Source organism: Sminthopsis crassicaudata, chromosome 1, assembly GCF_048593235.1.
Source record: "Sminthopsis crassicaudata isolate SCR6 chromosome 1, ASM4859323v1, whole genome shotgun sequence".
NCBI classification, from domain to species: domain Eukaryota; kingdom Metazoa; phylum Chordata; class Mammalia; order Dasyuromorphia; family Dasyuridae; genus Sminthopsis; species Sminthopsis crassicaudata.
Genome location: NC_133617.1, coordinates 814,683 through 828,653, shown reverse-complemented (window position 1 = coordinate 828,653; position 13,971 = coordinate 814,683). Strand labels below are relative to the sequence as shown.

At 34.2% G+C, this 13,971-nt stretch overlaps 1 gene segment (V, D, J or C); it reads left to right on the top strand.

Moving 5' to 3' along the window:
• The window catches only part of LOC141556155 (immunoglobulin lambda variable 9-49-like), a 1,090,947-nt gene that overhangs the window by 290,623 nt on the left and 786,353 nt on the right, over window positions 1-13,971 (top strand).

The following is a 13,971-nucleotide window of genomic DNA, read 5'->3' as shown; positions in this document are numbered from 1 at the left end:
TGAGCTCAGGTTAAAAAAATAAAAATAAAAGCAGGGGTAGAAATCAAAATGTCAAATAAAATCAAACCCAAAATAAATTTAATTAAATGATAAAAAGTACCAAGAAAATTAAGCATTATTAAAACTAAATATATCTATCAAATGATGACATCTAAATTGTTAAAGGAAAATTAAATAAATTAGAGGTAGAAGTAGGCAGATTTTGATAAAGAAATCAAAACTATACATCATCCTATAACAATGTTGTACAACAGTATTTATTATAGAAATTAAAACGGCTTTGAAATATCATTTATATCAATCACATTTAGTTAAAATGATAGAAGGGGCAATTGATAAATATTGGAATATTATGGAAAAGTTGGGATTTCAATCATTGTTGGTGGAATGTTAATTTATCCAACTATTTTGAAAGCAACCTCCAATTATAAAATTGTTGTTATTGGAATTATAAAATTGTATACCATTTGACCCATCAAAAGCACTACTAAGTCTGCTTCACAAAGTTATTCGGGGGAAAGGAAAAGTACTTTTTCTCTCCAAAATATGTATAGCATCTCTCATTGGGGAAGTGAAGAACTAGAAAGTAAAAAGATATCCGTCAATTTTAGAATGACTAAACAAGCTGTAGTGCATATAATTATGATGGAATACTACTGTGCTGGTAGAAATGATGAGCTGGTTGGTTTTAGAAACATATGAAAAACTTTATAAAAAGTTAAATTAAATAGAACTAAAAGAACATTATACACAGTAGCAGCAATGTTTTTTTCAGAAAATCTTTGAAGTCTAAGTCATTTTGGGTACTATGACTACTTAAATTATAAAGAATCTATGAAATTAGAAACAATTCACTTCCAGAGATAGAACTGATGAACAAAATGATACCATAATTTTACATGTACATTTACACACAAAATGTGTATATATTTATAATATATATACATGTATGTGTATATATGTGCACCTTTTCACAAACACCTTTGTACAATATAGAGTTTTCTAATGCAGAGTTGAGAGGCAGAGAAAAAGTGTATAACAAAGAACAAAAGAAAAGTTAGAAGGAAACACAGAAGATCAAAATAGCTATAAAAATGATGTATACTATTAGTTTTGAGAAAAAAAAGAAAACAATATGTAATCAAGATTCATGGTTTTATTGGAGGGGATGTAGGAAAACTGGGACACTAATACATTGTTGGTGGAGCTGTAAAAGAATCCGGCCATTCTGGAGAGCAATCTGGAAGTATGCCCAAAAAGTTATCAAAATATCATGCCCTTTGATCCAGCAGTGCTACTACTGGGCTTATATCCCAAAGAAATACTAAAGAGGGGAAAGGGACCTGTGTGTGCCAAAATGCTTGTAGCAGCTCTTTTCGTAGTGGCTGGAAACTGGAAAATGAATGGATTTCCATCAATTGGAGAATGGTTGGGTAAATTATGGTATATGAAGGCTATGGAATATTATTGCTCTGTAAGAAATGACCAGCAGGATGAATTCAGAAAGACTTGGAGAGACTTGCAAGAACTGATGCTGAGTGAAATGAACAGAACCAGAAGATCGCTATACACTTCAACAATACTTGTATGAATGTATTCTGATGGAAGTGGATATCTTCAACATAAAGAAGATCCAACTCACTTCCAGCTGATCAATGATGGACAGAAACAACTACACCCAGAGAAGGAACACTGGGAAGTGAATGTAAAATATTAGCACTACTGTCTATCTACCCAGGTTACTTATACCTTCGGAATCCAATACTTAATGTGCAACAAGAAAATTGGAGTTACACACATATATTATATATAGGATATACTGTAACACATGTAAAATGTATGAGATTGCCTGTCATCTAGGGGAGGGAGTAGAGGGAGGAAGGGGAAAATCTGGAAAAATGAATACAAGGGATAATGTTGTAAAAAAAAAAATTACTCATTCATATATACTGTCAAAAAAAGTATAATTATAAAAATTAATTATAAAATTAATAAAAAAATTTAAAAAAAAGATTCATGGTTTTATATTGATTCATCTATTTATATTATTTTCTATATGTGGAAAAGGGTTTTTTTTTAATATTTGTATTTAAGTTCAAATTGAATCAACATTTTAAAAAATATTTATGCCTGTTTTTGAAATGGCAAAGAATGGGAATATGAGATGGCGTTGATAAATTGAAGACTTGCTGAATAAAGAATTTTCATATATACAAAAAGGATTGATTCAGAGAAAACAGGGGAGATTTGTATAAACTTACAAGTGAAATAAAAGATAAAACAGGCCTACCACTCTAGCCACTTTACCAACTAGCTGCAGTATAAATAAGGTAGAGTAACCAAATAGAGTAACCTATGATTAGAATAAAAAAGTTAACATTGGAAATGTGTCTGACCTTTTGGCCAAACTGATCCCATACTATGGCATTTGTACAAATTGCAAAATCTTGATTAAGTGGAGTGTCTGGGATGAAGTCCCCCACATGCAGAAGAAGATCTGTCCCATCAAGAAACCATACATAGTTTATAATGGCATATTGAGTTTCAGGGCGTCTATTCTCATCCACAAACACCTGGTCACCAGCTCTGTTCTTAAACTGTGTGTTCTTCAGGTAGGGGTGCAGCTGAAAGAGAAGTCAAATGCTCATCACTAAGTGGTACTTGAGGGAAGGGCAACCTTTTATGTTAGTATCAAATAATTTTCTCCTATATTCTAGATTTGGAAGATAAGATTAAAACCCCAAACAGTCTACAGATCACCTGAAAGACATCCCTAAGAGGAAGACTCCTACCAGTTCCATACCCAAATTTCACAGGAGAAAGCACTGCAAGAATCCAGAAAACAAAACAATGCAAGTATAGTGGAGCCACAGTCAGAATAACACAAGATTTCTCACTTCTCCCATTGAAGAATAAGAGAATGCTTGTAATATGATAATTTGGAGAACAAAGGAGTGTGATTACAACCTAGAATTGCCTATCCACTAAAACTATTTTTCTTAATATTATGAATTTCAGGATATCTGTAATGTTAACTATCCACTGATAACATTCCCTCCAACTTTTCTCTTTTATTTCAGCTCACAGTTTATCAAATCACTAAATGTAAAGACAAATTTACTTAGACCAACCTTACTTTAGGTACATTCTTTCCATAAATATGTCTCTTTATCTGTTTTTTTTTAATGTTTTATTTTTCCTCAGTTAATTCAAAATAGTTTTACTGAACTAGAGATGTTTATCCTAAAAGAGAAAGGTATAGTGATGGTTTTTCAATGTCTAAAAGAATGACATATAGAAGAAAATTCCTACTACCTAACTCAGAAAACATAATGAGAAGCAAAGCCCAAATATTGAAGAGAAGTTATATCTGAATATCAGGGCATATGCCTAGGGTCTCTGATGCTTGAGAGGTTGAGACTGTTAGGTCATTGAATTCAGTACTTTTGAACTGAAACAAGGGTAAATAAGTTTGCTTGTTTGAGTTAATTCTATTAAAGATATGATGAACTCTTTAAAGTAAAGGATCACTAAGCTATCTAATGCCACGCAGCCTAAGACAGAGAAACAGAGTGAGTTAAAACTTCCCTTATTAATACATATTGGGAGCAAACCTATAAGTGACCATTTCATGTTTACCTTTGGTTCTCTAGAAAAATAGTTTCAGGAATAAAATAATAAAAAGAGAATCTATTTTTGCCGTCTTCAAAGATAAAGCACTAGTTTCTAAGACTCATTTACCTAATATAAGGAAACTATTACTGTATTTCAAAAGGGGATAGAATTAGGAAGGAGTATGTTTAGGTGGGAGAAACTATGCAAAGCACAGAAAAGACTGAGAGACCTTTCCTGAGAGACTGAGCAATTTCCCCCTCATGAGAAAGTCAAAAGATCTTTTTAATAGAACTGAGGTGACATCAGCCTGTGGTGATATCTTGAGTGAAATTTATGAGATACTTTGATATCTGGAGAGAATAGGCTGAGGCAATGTTTATTTCCATACTAGTGGGAAACAAATCAACAAATCAAAAGATTAACATTAATGATTGGAGGTGATGTTATCCAGTATCTTATTGTTACAGATAAGTTACAGAACTATTTATTTGTATAATTTGTTATATTCTTAATAAAATGTATGATCAGTAGAATTTATGTTTCTCTAAGCTTAAGATTTCAGAGACCAATGAACAAGTTCATTTTTATAGGAAAAGTAATGTCTCCAGTTAATTTCTTAGCCAGGAGGAGGGTTTAGAAATAATCAATTAATGAGAAATTGTGTGTGACTAATAATTTTTTGAGGAAATATCACAAAATACCATTGATTGAGGTAACATAAAATAATTTTGAATCCTTAGGAAAACTGAATGAGAATTAATCGAAAAATTATTATCTAATAAGTAGAGAGCCATTAAGGACTGGTCATTGGCCGGGTTGTCAATCAATGTAGGGTATATTATAATTTAACCATTTCCACCTAAGTTAATGCTGAACTACTTTTCTATAAGGATAACTGCCACAAAATGAATTAAGATGGTTTTGAGGGAAATAGGTGACTCCATCTCTGTAGATAGACTAGTGAAGTTGTGAAAAAAAAAGTGGTTCTTGTTCAGGTATCTGAATGATACCTGAGATCCTGTACAATTCCAAGATTCTTTGAAAGGAACAGTAATTTTTAGCTTTCCATGAACTTGGACAATTATTGGCAATTATAAATACAATTTCTAAGAAATATACAATCAGAATTTTTTTAGAATTTGAAGTCTTCATTATCTGCCTTGTTCCACCCGTGCTGAATATATATCCTCACAAAATAGCTGAAATGTCACCCCTCTATCAATATTACCTGCCATGCATGAGGTAATACAGATTCTTCTTTCTCAGATGTTCTCATCAGCATTTCATGGAGAGCCCAAGCCACAGCATAAATAGCATTGTAGATGTAACTCAAGCTAGACATGGTAATTTCAAAATGGTACTCAGGCAAAGTCTTCAAGAAAACATTTGAAAAATATAACTCTTCCCCTTGGATTTCTGGATGACCTGAGCACTTAGAAGGTGATGGTCTAAGTAGTTTAAAAAAAAAGTTACTTGAGTTTTCAAAAAATTCAAGTGTCTGTAAAGTAGTCTTAAATCCAGGTATTTCACTCGTCAAATATGAAAAGAAGAGAGTTGCATGGAATGTATAACCAAAATGATAGTGCGGTCTCACATTAATGTCTGCATGAGATGTGGCAATCCATATCTTCTTTACTGGGTAATTAGATATCATTGGGGTTCCCAGAACAATTCCTGAATCTGTGTCAGTATGAATGACAATCACTTTAACTTCTGACATTAAGAATCTGGGCATGAAAGTCTCATAAGACTCCCTCTTTCTTCTGTCACTGAGAGGAATCTTCTCTGTGAAGGACATACAAACACTATTCTTTATCATTTCCTCTCTCATTTCCCTGAGGAATTCTTCACCTCTAATATCATCAAAGACCATCAGACCTATCCAGTTCCATTCAAAATATAGCAATAAATGGACAATACCTCGGTGAAGAGAAGAGGATTTGGGGGCCATCTGGTAGAAGGAAGGAAACTGGACTTTGTCAGTAAGAGCTGGATCAAATGGACCATAGCTAATCTAAATGAGAAAAAGCAAACATGCATCAACAGATGCATGATTATGTTGTGAGAACTGTAGTAAAACATACATAGTCAAATTAGCATATTTGTTGATAGAAAAAAAATTTAATTTTAATGCAGTTTATTCTAGGTGACATTTTCAACTCTTACAAGCTCTCTCCCTCTCTCTGAGCCCTCAAAAAGACAATGAAGGCAGAATCCTGAGATTTTATTGTTAACTTTACAAAGGAAAGAGCATATATAATTACTTCTTTGTTTTATGTTTGGTCCAGAGCAAATTTCAAGATTCAAACTATTTTATATTATTGTGGGTGAATCAAAAGTTTTCTTTTATAAAAAAGTAGATGAATAGTATTGTGTGCTTTTTATCTCAGAAAATGCAGTTTATTCTAGGTGACATTTTCATCTCTTAAAATCTCTCTCCCTCTCTCTGAGCCCTCAAAAAGACAATGAAGGCAGAATCCTGAGATTTTATTGTTAACTTTACAAAGGAAACGGCATATATAATTACTTCTTTGTTTTATGTTTGGTCCAGAGCAAATTTCAAGATTCAAAATGTTTTATATTATTGTGGGTGAATCAAAAGTTTTCTTTTATAAAGAAGTACATGAATAGTATTGGGTGCTTTTTATCTCAGAAAAAATACAGTTCGTCTATAGATGTCATTCCTGGTTTTAACAACACATCAGAATTTCATGATTCTTTATACCTAACATTACTCTGCTCTACTGATAATCACTAGCTAATTATAATCAGAAGAAACTTAAAATATTTCTACTTACCAATAGGCACCAGAAGTCCTGTTTAACTACTTGATAATGATTGTCACAACATTTGGCAAGAATATTTTGATGCCAATTTATATTAACTATAGCTATGATTGTCCTATATTAAAGGATCAGATCTCTACACACACCCCACAGTATAAAGGGATCTGCCCTCACCAGAAACAAACACATCTATCCTCTCCTGCCATGTTGTCCCCAATCAGGATCAAGGAAAAACAATCCCAGAATGAAGCAGTCTACTTCTTCCCTAGACAAGACCTTATGTTACTATATTATCTGGCAAACAAAGATGCTATGTAAACATGATTGCATGAATCCATGACTTGAACATATCACTCTGTTTACTAAATCCCAAGCTAGAGTTAATTCTTCTGATCATTAAGCTTAGAATTTTTTTCTTCAAGTATATGATTAGAACAATCAATAATTCCTGTGATGATAACACAGTAAAATCCCCCCTGCTCTTCCTCAAAGGCCCTTACATGTTAGATCTTGGAGCAGCTAGGTGGAGTAGTGGATAGAGCACCAGCCCTAAAGTCAGGAGGACCTGAGTTCAAATCTAGCCTCAGACACTTAATACTTTGTGACTATGTGACTTAGCCCCAATTGTCTTAGGAAAAAAAAAATAGGGATAAATATTATTGAATGAGGTATGAACGTTTTAAAATAAGTAGTGTGAACAAATAAAGAGAGGCTTTCAGTTTTTTCCTTCTTTCTTTCTTTTTTTTTTTAATTTTATATTGAAAATAGACCTTCATTACATTTAGATAGTCAGTTATCTGCCTGACCAAAAATGATCAGTTTCAGTAAGGAGCAAGCCTGAAATACAATGCTCATAGAAGTCTCTTTGCAATTTTTGAAAGGTGAAGTGCTTTCTGAAATGTACTTTCTTCCATCACATGTATCTGTCTTATTTCTGTGCTCATTAATAAACTTAGTGCCCTATTTGATAACAATGTCAGGAATTTTCTCCAGTTTCTGTACATTCTTAAAAGTAGTTATGGACATATATTTCAACATGTATAACATATATTGGATTGCTTGCCATCTAAGGGAGAGGGTGGAGAGGAGGAGAAAATTTGGAACACAAGACTATGAGAGGATCAATGTTGAAAAATTATCCCTACATATGCTTTAATAAATAGCTTTAAATAAATAAAAAGCTTTAAAAATAAAAAGTAGTTATGGAGTTATTAGGAGAGCACTGTGAACATGCTTACCATGACTCCCCAAAACTATGACTATGACTACAAGTAATAGGAGCAAAGAAACTCTTAAGTTTAAGAATATTCACCTGTGGAAAGTGGTAGAGGTCTAGCAGGGTCCCCATCTGAACAGAAAGAGATGATGTGGCTCCTCCAATGACAGCCAAATTCTTGTTCTGTGCTCTGCAGTTGTAATTAGGGATGAGCTGGTCCACCCCAGACAGCCACTGAAGGGAGCTCTCTAAGGTCCTTTCATCACTGGAATAAGTATTGTAGATGTGCATTCCCAGGGAAATGTTGGGCAATAGATTGGAATCCGTATTAATCTCATCTACAGTGAATGGTACAATTAGGATTTGCAAGGAATTTTTGAAGAGCATCCTGGGGAGTAAAGGCCAATGACATAGAACATTAATAAAACCTTCAAATATGACACTTCAAAAGAATGATTTTCTCCAGCCATGTGAGTCAAAACTAAGGACTCCAAGAGTTCTTCTCTCATTCCATTTGTATTAAAAGATAGCCTCCACCCATGTGCCTTGTTGCTATATTCTTCCTTTCTTATTATTCCTTAAATGGTGAGAACTATTGGCTTTATATCCTCCTACTCTGACTGCCTCAGTCACTCACTCATTCCACTGGAGGATCTGGATGGTTGTTGACCCTAGAAGGCTTAGAGTATAATATAAGCAAGAATAGATACAAAAGGAACTGTAATTTAAGGTGGCAAGAGATGAAGGTAAATGTAATTGAGATCTAAAGAGACAGCATAGTAAAGCCCCATCTCCCTGAAGAAAAAAGAGAAAGCTTCATAGAGGATATCATGAGCCATAAAAACTGAGGATGATTTTCACAAAGGAGTATTTGAGAAAGAAGTCATTTCACAAGAAGAAAAGTAAACAAATTCACATGAATCTGGGAATAGGGGGTACTACCTATTTAAAAGACCACTATCTTAGTCTGGTACTATCTACTATTTCCACTGAATTGTGAGGGCCTCATTCAGCTTCTCTCTCTCCTAATTTCTTCCTTTACTCACAGAGACTGAGAAGAGTAGAAAACCAAAGTCATTTCAAAGATTGTAACTTAGGACCAGATCTTCAACCAGTTGGCCAGTAGCAAAGAACAAATAGCTATATCATTCTAGGCAATGTTTTATGATATAACTAACTTAGTTATATCTTCCCCAATGATTACCACCTCTTCGAAATCTGGGCCTGTTTTAATGGAAGCAAAAAGTAGGCAAGACATAATGCTGTTTTTACTCCCTCATTTACATTCAATTTCCATTAAATTATCATCAGTGTGGACAATAGTAGAGTCCTTGCCTTCACCATGGAGTGCAATTTTTAATTTTTTTGCTGAGGCAATTGGCATTAAGTGACTTGCCCAGGGTCACACAGCTAGGAAGTATTAAATGTCTGACACCAGATTTGAACTCAGGTCCTGCTGACTTCAGGGCTGGTGTTCTATGCACAGCACCACCCATGGAGTGCAATTCTTGAGACAAAATTCACATATCACTGAAAGCTTATAAGGACATTTGATTTACAATAGATTTTTTATTTAATGTTTCACCAGTGGATGATAGAAACTTCTTTTTCCTCCATGCAAAACTTCCAATTCTGCCTAGTTGCTGAACAAGATATAGAATAAGAAATATATTAAAGCAATAAAAAGCTAGTGATCAAAATGATTTAATGGTTATGTCTTTTAGACTAAAATATAGACATTTATTTATAATATGAAGATTTATAATGTGAATATTAATTCATAGAAACTTCAGTTATAAGTAAAAAGAAAAGAATAAATGAAACAAAAAAATCCATGGGAGGTAAAAAATGACATAAAGTAAAGCCTAATACACAGAAGCATTTGGCTATAGCAAGATACAGAAAAGATCAGAACCATGTGCCAAAGAAGCATTCGATGCATATCCTAGACTATCTTTCACAAGCAGAAAACAGTAAATAGCCAACCTGTTTTCCCTCAGATTTGACAAAGGGAAAGATTGAGGAATCTGTGTCCCAGACTGAATTCTCTTTTTACAGTGAGTATTGTATTGCTACACATCCAGTTCCTGCTATGTAAACAGGGGTTTCTGCAAAGGAAATTGATGGTAAAAATGTGCAAAATTAATGCTTAACCATCGATATAAATGTCAGTACACCCTGTAAAAGTTCCTGAAAGTAATTCTATGTTTATTTCTCTTGGATTCAGTAAAGGTTACCAGTTCATAAAGGTTACCTAGAGAAATTAAAACAAGGCTCTCTCATATCACCAAAAGCAGAATTTTCCAGACAACACTGAGTGGTGGCAGGCATTCCACAAATACATTTCCAAGTCTCAATACTTGCTACAACACCATCCTGGGCATATCTCTCTCTTCCAAATAAACTCAAAGTTCCTAAACCCTCAATTTCCAGTTCTATATGATCTGGCTTAGTATTACTGTTGAGACTCCATAGCCTAGGATACACTATCCTGTAAACATAACTTCTACTAAAAAAATATATGATAAATTCACCTACCCAGAAGAGGGTAAAGATCTAAGAGTATACTGATGGATGCTGTGAGAGGAATAAAAAATCTTGAATGAAAAAGGGGTTCCAAAGACTCCCATAAAGATGTCCTGACTTGTTATCAGACATTCAAATGTAGACAGGAATTATAGGAGCTTTCATTCCTGTGAATGGGACAGATTACTCTTTGGTTGGTATAAGCACCCTCAACAGCAAACACTCTGCCCAAGGATGGAAAAAGAGTTCAGGACTCAAGTACTTCTGCTACTTCAGGCCATTAACCTAATTCCAGGGAGAATACTCAGTAAAGACTTTCATTTTTTTCAAATATCTACATGAAGTCAGGATGACAGAAAAGAAAGGGTGATAAAAGACTGAGCCTGCTCAGGACAGCAAATCTGGCTATGGGCTTTTTGAGGGGGAGTGGGAAGGGGAAAGTAGAGAAGCAACATTTTCTCTCTTCAACTTTTAAAGTTAATCAGACATCGAGAAAACTGTCAAGAATATAAAAATATCAAAAAACAAGAAGAGGGAAAAACTCCCATCACCATATAGTATATAAGCTTGCCCTTCTGCTAAACTATGAGGACTTCTCTTTAACTGTCCCAGTAAAAATTTGCCCAAGTAGACAGACACTTACTTATAAGTCTTACAACGTTTGTTAGGAGGACTTTGAAACAATTCTGCTCCTATTATCCCATTCATGTCAGCTGAGAACAAGGGCAAAAATATCCCTAACTCCAGGTCTCCATTGTTGGAAAAAATAGGGTTAAGTTGCTCAAAGCAAATCTGCTCCAAACCTGGAAGCTGCAGCAGTAGAGATACAATACTGGAAGAAAGGAATTGAGAAATGCTTTTCATAATGTAGGACCACATATCTCTGAACACTGACGAAAGTGGACACTCATGCTACTGCAAAATCAGCTGCTTGATTATACACAGATGAAGAAATTTTCAGCATCAGACTTAACCTGTCTTGCTGTAGATGCCCAAACTATGTTCTACAGGTCATACCTGAGAAAACACAATGAAACATTAGTCTGGTCCATGTCCAAGACAAGGACAATAGTACAAGATGAGTAAACGTTTTATACTTTCACCAGCTTTTAGACTGTCTCCCAGAACATTTATTTTTAGACACTAATGAGGAACACTCCTCTCAATCCATACTCCACAGAGAAGTCTCTATCTAAGAACTCTGGGGAACAGAATGCCTGGGGCATCTCTAGCTGAAACTCTGTTTCCAAGGGAAAAACATAAGTGCAAAATTGTACTTTGACTTTTCTCTCCTTTGTACCAAGCTAGGCTAAAATATAGAAGTACTTTTTAAGAAATTAATTTCTATGTTCTGACTTACTATGATGACCAAACCTCATGAAAAATTATCTTGTAGGTCACTGGATTTGATAAAACCTTCAGAGATGACGATTTGTTTAAAAATCTATAAAATTTCTGGCCATTTCCCTGCACCAGGGCCCATGTAAGCCTGGTCTCTTGCTCAGGACTCAATATAATCTATTTTGAAGAGCTGTTACAGTATGTATAATGCTCACAGATTTCCTCTCCTGTTTTACCCTTACTACATTCACAGGATTACGTGTCACTTAGAGTAAGTCACTCAGAGGTGTATGATAGATTTCCACTCTCCATTGACTAGGTTAAAGACAAATTGAGACTCATTTTCCCGACCTGAGAAAGCTAAAATGACAGGATCTGCAGATATATATATGCACTTTGAATAACAGGAATAAAGAACACGAGCTCCTAGAAATATTGGAGGCAAACTGTTGTTAGATCTTTATTTCATGGATGAAGGAATGATGCCTATGAATTTAAAATAACTTGCCTTCATTTACACAATGTGAAGCAGAACAATTCTGGGTTTTTCACTCTAAAGCTAATTTACTTCCTATTACCCATTACTATATTTTCTAGAAAATTTCACAAGCATAGTTCATATAATCAGAAGCCAACTGGATATATATGTCTATAAAGGACCATTTACAAGTAATTTGCCTTCATAGATCCCAAAAGTTACAAGGTATATTTGAAGTTACTAAGCAGAAGGCTTCAGAAATGTAACTGAGCATCCTAGGATATGAGTTAAATTCAGCAAAGAAGATGTATACAAATTTTAGGATTGGCTGAAGGAGATTCATAATTCTTTTTTTTTTTTTTCCTGAGGCTGGGTTTAAGTGACTTGCCCAGGGTCACACAGCTAGGAAGTGTTAAGTGTCTGAGGACAGGTTTGAGCTCAGGTCCTCCTGAATTCAGGGCTGGTGCTCTATCCACTCTGCCACCTAGTTGCCCAGAGATTCATTACTCAATGTAGCCATTGATCATGGCTTATGATCTGGGGAAGGCAGAATAGACATAGTGGGTTGGATGAATTAATATATCAAAATTATTATTTTATTCACTATGTTACATAATTATGACACAAATGCCAAAAATGATAATTTTTACTTCTCAGAAACTTATGTTCTAAAAGGAGCAGAAAACATTTTTAGATCAATGATGGTGAGGGTTAGGCTTAGTTATAACTCTATATAAAATATTGATGGGATAGTGAGTAGAGACATAGGGGCCTAGACTGATACTTTTGTCCAGAAGAATTGACAGAGGTGTCATTGATTATATTTTCAGAACTTAAAAGTAAGTTAAACATGACTAGAAAGTAAAGTGAAGCATGGCTGGTAGTGAGCCCAACCCAATGGAAGTCTAAGGCTATCTCCAGTTAGCAGTACACATGATATAATGCTGTAGTTAGAGAAACCTAGACAACCAACCAAAAATCTACTAGAAACAATGAAAAATGTTAACAAAGTTGAAAGACATAAATAAATCCACATACACAATCAATATTTCTATAAGTGACCAACAAAGTACAGGAGCAAGAAATAGAAATCCCATCTAAAATAATTGTAGACAATATGAAATATTTGAAAGTTTACCTGCCAAGTCGAAAAGGAATTATGTGAACAAAATTATAAAAAAAATTTTTTTTTACTCAAATAAAGTTAGACCTAAACATTTTGGAAAATATCAATTACTCATAGATTGGCAAAGCTAATATAAAAATGACAATTCTACCCAAATTAATCTATTTATTCAGTACCATATAAACAAAACAGACAAAAATGACTTTATAGAGCTAGAAAACATAATAACCAAATTCATCTGGAAGAAAAAAAAAGATCAAGAGCACCAAAGGCATTAAGGGGGAAAATTCAAAGGAATGTGGTCTAACTGTATAATACCTAAAATTATATTGAAAATTGGCAGTCATAAAAAGTAATTGGTACTGACTCAGAAGTAGATGAAAAAACTAAAAGCATTTCTAGTCATATGAAAAAAATACTCTAAATCAGCATTGGTTAGAGAAATACAAATTAAAACTACTCTGAGGAACCATTTCACACCTATCTGATTGGCCTAGATGACAGGAAAAGAAAACTTAGATACCAATACATTGTTGGTGTTGTTATGAAATTATCCAACCAGCCTAGAGAGCAATTAGGAACTATGTCCATATGTCTATAAAACTGTGCATACCATTTCATCAGGCAGTATCACTATTGGGTCATAAAGATCATAAAAGAAGGAAAAGGACTTACACGTGTAGAAACGTTGGTAGCAGCACCTTTTGTATTGGCAAGGAACTGGAAATGAAGGGGATGCCCAGAATGGCTGAATAAGTTAAGTATATGAAAATAACAGAAAATTATTGCTCCATAATAAATTGTGAGCACCAATTTCAGGAAATCCATGAAAGAATTATGTGAAGTGAACAGAACCAAGAGAATATTGTGCACAGTAAGAACA